This window comes from Peromyscus californicus, unplaced genomic scaffold, assembly GCF_007827085.1.
Source record: "Peromyscus californicus insignis strain IS unplaced genomic scaffold, ASM782708v3 Scaffold_5__1_contigs__length_169319896, whole genome shotgun sequence".
NCBI classification, from domain to species: Eukaryota; Metazoa; Chordata; class Mammalia; order Rodentia; family Cricetidae; genus Peromyscus; species Peromyscus californicus.
In genome coordinates this window covers 32424490-32430489 of record NW_026294573.1, presented here as the reverse complement: position 1 = coordinate 32430489, position 6000 = coordinate 32424490, and positions in this window count along the sequence as shown.

Here is a 6000-nt window from a genome sequence, read left to right as displayed (position 1 = left end):
TATAGCCAAGCCTGATGACCTGAATTTTGTCCCCTGAATTCACATGATGGAAGAAGAGAAGCAATTCCTAAAAGTTGTTCTCTGACCTCGACACATGAGCTATAGTTCATGCACACACACACTCTAACAATTTTGTTGAGACAGTGTCTTTCTGTGTAGCCCTATAAAAACAAAATTTTATTTATTTATTTTTGGTTTTCAAGACAGGGTTTCTCTGTGTAGCCCTGGCTGTCCTGGAACTCTCTGTAGACCAGGCTGGCTGGAACTCAGAGATTCACCTGCCTCTGCCTCCTGAGTGCTGGAATTAAAGGCGGGTGCCACCACTCCCTGGCCAAAAACAAATTATTAAAATATTTTACTATAGAAGAAAGTCAGAGATGTAATTTTGTCGACTTTGAAGATGCAAGGGGGCACCTTGAACAAAGGACTATTGGAAGCTTCTAGAAACTAGAAAGGATGGGAAATGGAGCTATCCATAAAGCGTTGAGAAAAAATCGGAAGCTGCAAGCAGGGAGATACAATGGACATCCAAGAGTCTAATTAAGAGGCATATGCAGCTGGAATGTGACTCAGTTAGTCCAGAGCTTGTCTAGCATGCACAAAGCCCTGGGTTCGTTCCCCAGCACCACCTAAAACCAGGTGATTCCAATACACAGGAGGACCAGGTGACCAACCAGCATACATACTAAGCAACCAGAGATTCTATTTCAGGGGTTGGGGGTGGGGACAAGCAATAATATAGGCAAAAAAGGCTAATGTGGTGGGGATGGAGAGAAGTGAATGGGTTAGAAAAAAAAATGTGTGTGTAAAGTGTAGCTGTGGTGATATATTGTGTACCCTAATAAAATTTGCCTGAAGATCAGAGAGCAGAACAAGCCACTAGATTAAACAGAGGCCAGACAGTGGTGGCAGAAAGATATATAAGGCGTGAGGAGACATGAACTAAAAGCTTTTCCTAAAGGTACAATATGGCAGTGGCTTGTTCCTTTCAGCATTTACCCCAATATCTAGTTCCGGATTTTCATTAAAAGACCATTTAGAAATTTGTGTTACACGGAGCCACTGGAATGTGGGGAAGGAGGGAGGGAAGAGTTGAGACTGGTAACCACATTTTTGCCTTAATCAATAGGGTAAAGGGTGGAGCAACTTGTTGTGGAATATTATTTTAACTTGGTGAAGGTGTGTTACATTTGTTTGTGCTGCAGACTATTACTTTAACTGTGTGAAGGTGTGCTACATTTGTTTCTGCTGCATTTGTTTAACCATATAAGGATGTGTATTTATTTATGTAAAGATGTGTTGCATCTGTTTCTTCTTGCCTGCCTAAGGTGCCTTGATTGGTCTAATAAAGAAGTGAATGGCCAATAGCTAGGCAGAGAAAGGATAAGCAGGGCCGGCAGGGAGAGAAAATAAACAGGAGGAGAAATCTAGGCTTGAGAGAAGAGAAGAAAGATGATAGAAGGAGAGAGAGGAGACGCCAGAGGCCAGCCACTCAGTCACCCACAGAGTAAGAAAGAAAGAAAGAAAGACATACAGAATAAAGAAAGGTTAAAAGCCCAGAAGTAAAACATAGATAAAGAGAAACAGGATAATTTAAATTAGGAAAGCAGGCTAGAAACAGGCCTAAGCTGAGCCAGGGCATTTATAACAAAGAATAAGAAGTCTCCATGTCTTTATTTGGGATATAGGTTGTAGCCCCACAAGAGAAAAGGCCTGGTATAGTCACTGGCTGTATAGGTCACACAGGAAGAGGAGTCGGCCTGTGGGCAAGAGATAATTTCATTCTGCACATGGGGAGTTGGTGGTTCATGTGGAACATTCCAGAAGCAGTTGCAGAAGTAGGTCTGGGGTTCTGGGAAAAACAAAGCAACTGATAATTAAAGCCACTGGGGTGGATCAGATGGCCTAGGGAGAGGGGTTGAGGTTGTAGCTCAATTGGCAGTGTGCTTGCCTAGCATGCTCAAAGCCCTGGGTCCCATCCCTAGCACTATATAAAACAGGCATGTGGTGCATGTCTGTAATCCCAACACTCAGGAGGCAAAGGCAGGAGATCAGAAGTTCAAGGTCATCCTCAACTACATAGGGAGTTTGAGGTCAGCCTGGGCTACATGAGATCCACCTGGGCTACATGAGCTCCTGTCACCAAAAAACAAAAACAATGGGCTGGAGAGATGGCTCAGAGGTTAAGAGCACTAGCTGTTCTTCCAAAGGTCCTGAGTTCAATTCCCAGCAACCACATGGTGGCTCACAACCATCTGTAATGAGATCTGGTGCCCTCTTCTGGCCTGCAGGCATGTAGGCAGAACACTGTATACATAAATAAATAAATCTTTTAAAAAAAAAAAAAAAAAAAAAAAACGAAAACAAAACAAGCAACCAACCAATATATAGGGTCATTGAGGTGGTTCACTTGGGTAAAGGAGCTTGCTCTGCAAGTCTGGTGAACTGAATCCTCATAAAGGTGTAAGGAAAGAACTAGCTACACTCTATAGTCACACACACACACACACACACACACACACACACACACACACACACACACAAATAATAATAATAATAATAATAATAATAATTTAAAAAAACAGTCAATCCCTACATCGTTCTGGGAGAGCATGACAAGTGAAAAGAGAAGGGCCGGACACACCTTTGAGGAGCAGCCAAGTCAGGGTGTGCAGAGGAGAAAGTCCTAAAAGGAACAGCTGAAGAGACAGAAGGAGACCAAAAGAGCAGAGCAGGCAGTCGGTGCTGGCTCTGGACCAGGGAAGAATCAGGTGCAGCCTGTGGGCAGCCAGACAGAACCAGAGCCAGCTGTGACTGTTCAGAGAAATCGGGAGAAACTAAATGTGGTGGTGCATGCCTTTAAGTTCAGCACTAGGAAGGCAGAGGTAGATGGAGGCTAGCCTGGTCTACATAGTAAATTCCAGGCCACTCTGAACTACATAGTCAGACCTAGAAGAAAGGAGAGGTATAAGCAGGTAATTGGTGTTCGGGGGTGTTTCCTGAGCACAAGAGACAGCCACAGTCCAGGGGAGTGAACCTGCTGAGGATTGAGCTCAGCTGAGGATGGGGAGCTGCCCCAAGGAGGGATCTGGTTCCTCTCTTGTTATATATGTGTGTATATACATATATATGTATGTATGTATATATGTATGTGTGTGTGTGCCTGTGTATACGTCTATATGTATATATACACATATGTATACACACACGTGTATATGCACACATATGTATATGTATATATATATATATCTATATATATATATATATTCCCCCCCCTTTGAGGTAGGTGTGGCAGGCATGCCTGAAATCTCAGCACGCCGGCTGCTGAAGTGGGAGGACTGTAAATTCCAGGCTAGCCTAGGCTACAAATTAAAATCAAACAGAGCTGGAGAAATGGCTCAGTAGTTAAGAGCACTTGCTGCTCTTGCTGAGGACCAGAGTTTAGGACCCAGCACCCAGGTGGGCAGCTCACAACTGCCTGTGACTACAGCCAGGGGCTCTGATGCCCTTTCTTAACCTCTGAGGGCACCTGCACTTACATGTACACACACACACACACACACACACACACACACACACACACACACACATCTTTGAAATGAACACTTCCAAGGAGACTCATCCGCTGCCCTATCTAGCTGAGACTCCTCTCCAGCAGGGAAAAAAGAAACATCTCAAGCTTTCTGGGCACCATGTTAAACTTGCCCTGGATATAAAGAGGGGCTGGTACGCACACACTCGTCACTTTACAAATGAGGAAAATGAGGCCGGGCGGTGGTGGCGCACGCCTTTAATCCCAGCACTCGGGAGGCAGAGCCAGGCGGATCTCTGTGAGTTCGAGGCCAGCCTGGGCTACCAAGTGAGTCCCAGGAAAGGCGCAAAGCTACACAGAGAAACCCTGTCTCGAAAAAACCAAAAAAAAAAAAAAAAAAAAAAAAAAATGAGGAAAATGATGATCAAAGAAATGAAGTGATTTGTCCGAGGTCACTCAGCTAATATATAGTGGAATGAGGATCTAATTCTATTTGAAGCCAAATTCCAAATTCTTTTTAAAAATTATTTTTAATTATGCATATATAAAAAATTATGTGTATGTGGGGGCGGGCTGTGTTTGCACATGTGTGCCTGTGGAGGCCAGAAGTGGGCTTCAGATCCCCTTGGAGCTGCAGTTACAGGGAGTTGTCAGCTGCCCGGCAAGGGTTCTGGGAACCGAACTCTGGTCTTCTGTAAAAGCAGCAAGCTCTCTCAGACGGCTAGTACTGGCACTTGCCTTTAATTCCAGCACTGGGAGGCAGAGGCAGATAGACCTTGAGTTCGAGGCCAGCCTGGTCGACGGAGAGCGTTCCAGGACAGCTAGGGCTACACAGAGAAACCCTGTCTCAGAAAAGAGAAGAGGAAGAGAAGCGAAGAGAGAAGAGAAAAAGCAGCAAGCTCTCTTAGCCTCGGTCATCTCTCAGCCCCAGTTCTGATTTTCGAAAACCATGATCTTCCACGAAACTGAGTTCTTTTTCAAAGATACGCCATTTATTTGTGTGCTCACACACAGAGACTAGAGAACAGTTTGTGGGACTTGGTTCTCTCTTTCCACCCTGTGGGGGTCCCAGAGCTGAAACGCTGGTCCCCGAGCTTGGCAACAGGTGGTTTATCCGCCGCCGAGCGAGCCATCCCACCAGCCCCTTCCCAGTAGTGTTTCTCAGTCCCGCTCCTTCCCCTAGAGCTCCAGCATGGTGTACTGCAAATGGTGACCACGAGGTGGCGCCAGAGCACCAGCCAGCCTGATTTGCCGTCCTGGGCGTGTCCGGGCTGTCGTCCCACCAGAGCTGGAAGAAAGGTCCGGGAGATTAGCCAGTTAGAGTTTAGAAGTCTGAAACACTCCTAGAGTTTCCCGGGCCTCACATCAAACAAAAGATTCCAAGGAGTCTTCTCTGAAAGTCTAGGACCAGCTAAATAAAAACTTGAAACAATCTTGTGGTCCCTCTGCCCTCTTGACCTCTGTCATCCATTTCGGTACATAGCCCCAAATGGATATCCCCATGCTGTGGCCTCGGTGGAAAAGGGAGCAAGCGTAGGTCACTGGGACCCACGCTGAGCAGGAGACAATGGTAATCATTCAAGTGTGTGGTCTAGGGAAAGTCCGCTCTGCTAAACTTGTTTCCCTTGGTATGAAACAGACATAAATTAAGGGCTGGAGGGATGGATCACTGGTTAGAGCACTTACACTCTTTCAAAGGCCCCTGGTTCGGTTTCAACACCCACATAATGGTTCACAACCACCCATAACCCCAGTTCCAGGGAATCTGACACCCTCTTCTGACTTCTGTGTGTACCGCGTGTACGGTACACATACACATCTGTAAGCAAACACTCATAAAACAAATAAATCTAAAAAAGAAATTAAGGGAAAAAACCCAGACATAATCAGGGGTCCTGCTCACTGAGGAGTAACAAAATTCAGGCTGGATATCTAGGGAGTGCTGCCTCTAAAGAGAACAATCACATGGCTAAGGCAGGGACTCTGTTGACAGTCCCCCCACGTGACCGCAGAGTCGAACAAATGGTGTAAAAGTCACAGATTTGTACACAGTGTATTCTTCAAAATACAAAACCAAGACTTCCTAAAGAGGGGCGGGAGATCCAGCACAGACGGCTGACCCAGCGTTAATGAAGCCCAGGGTCAGATCCCCAGCACTGTTTAAGCCACGTAATCCCAGCACTTGGGAAGGGGACACCAGAGAGTAAGGAGTTCATGGTCATCCTCAGCTACAGAGTAGGTTTGAGGGCTACATGCAACCTAGATCCAAAAAAAAAAAAAAAAAAAAGAAAGGAAGGAAGGAAGGAGGGAGGGAAAGGAGAAAGGAAGAAAGAAAAGGCGTGTGTTCACACATACATCCACAGGCACACATAAAGGAAATAAACATAGTTGAAAATTTTTTAAAAGAAAAATAGAATTCCAGATGAAATGTGCTAGCTTTCGCCAGGAAGTCGTGGGGAAGTTGGCAT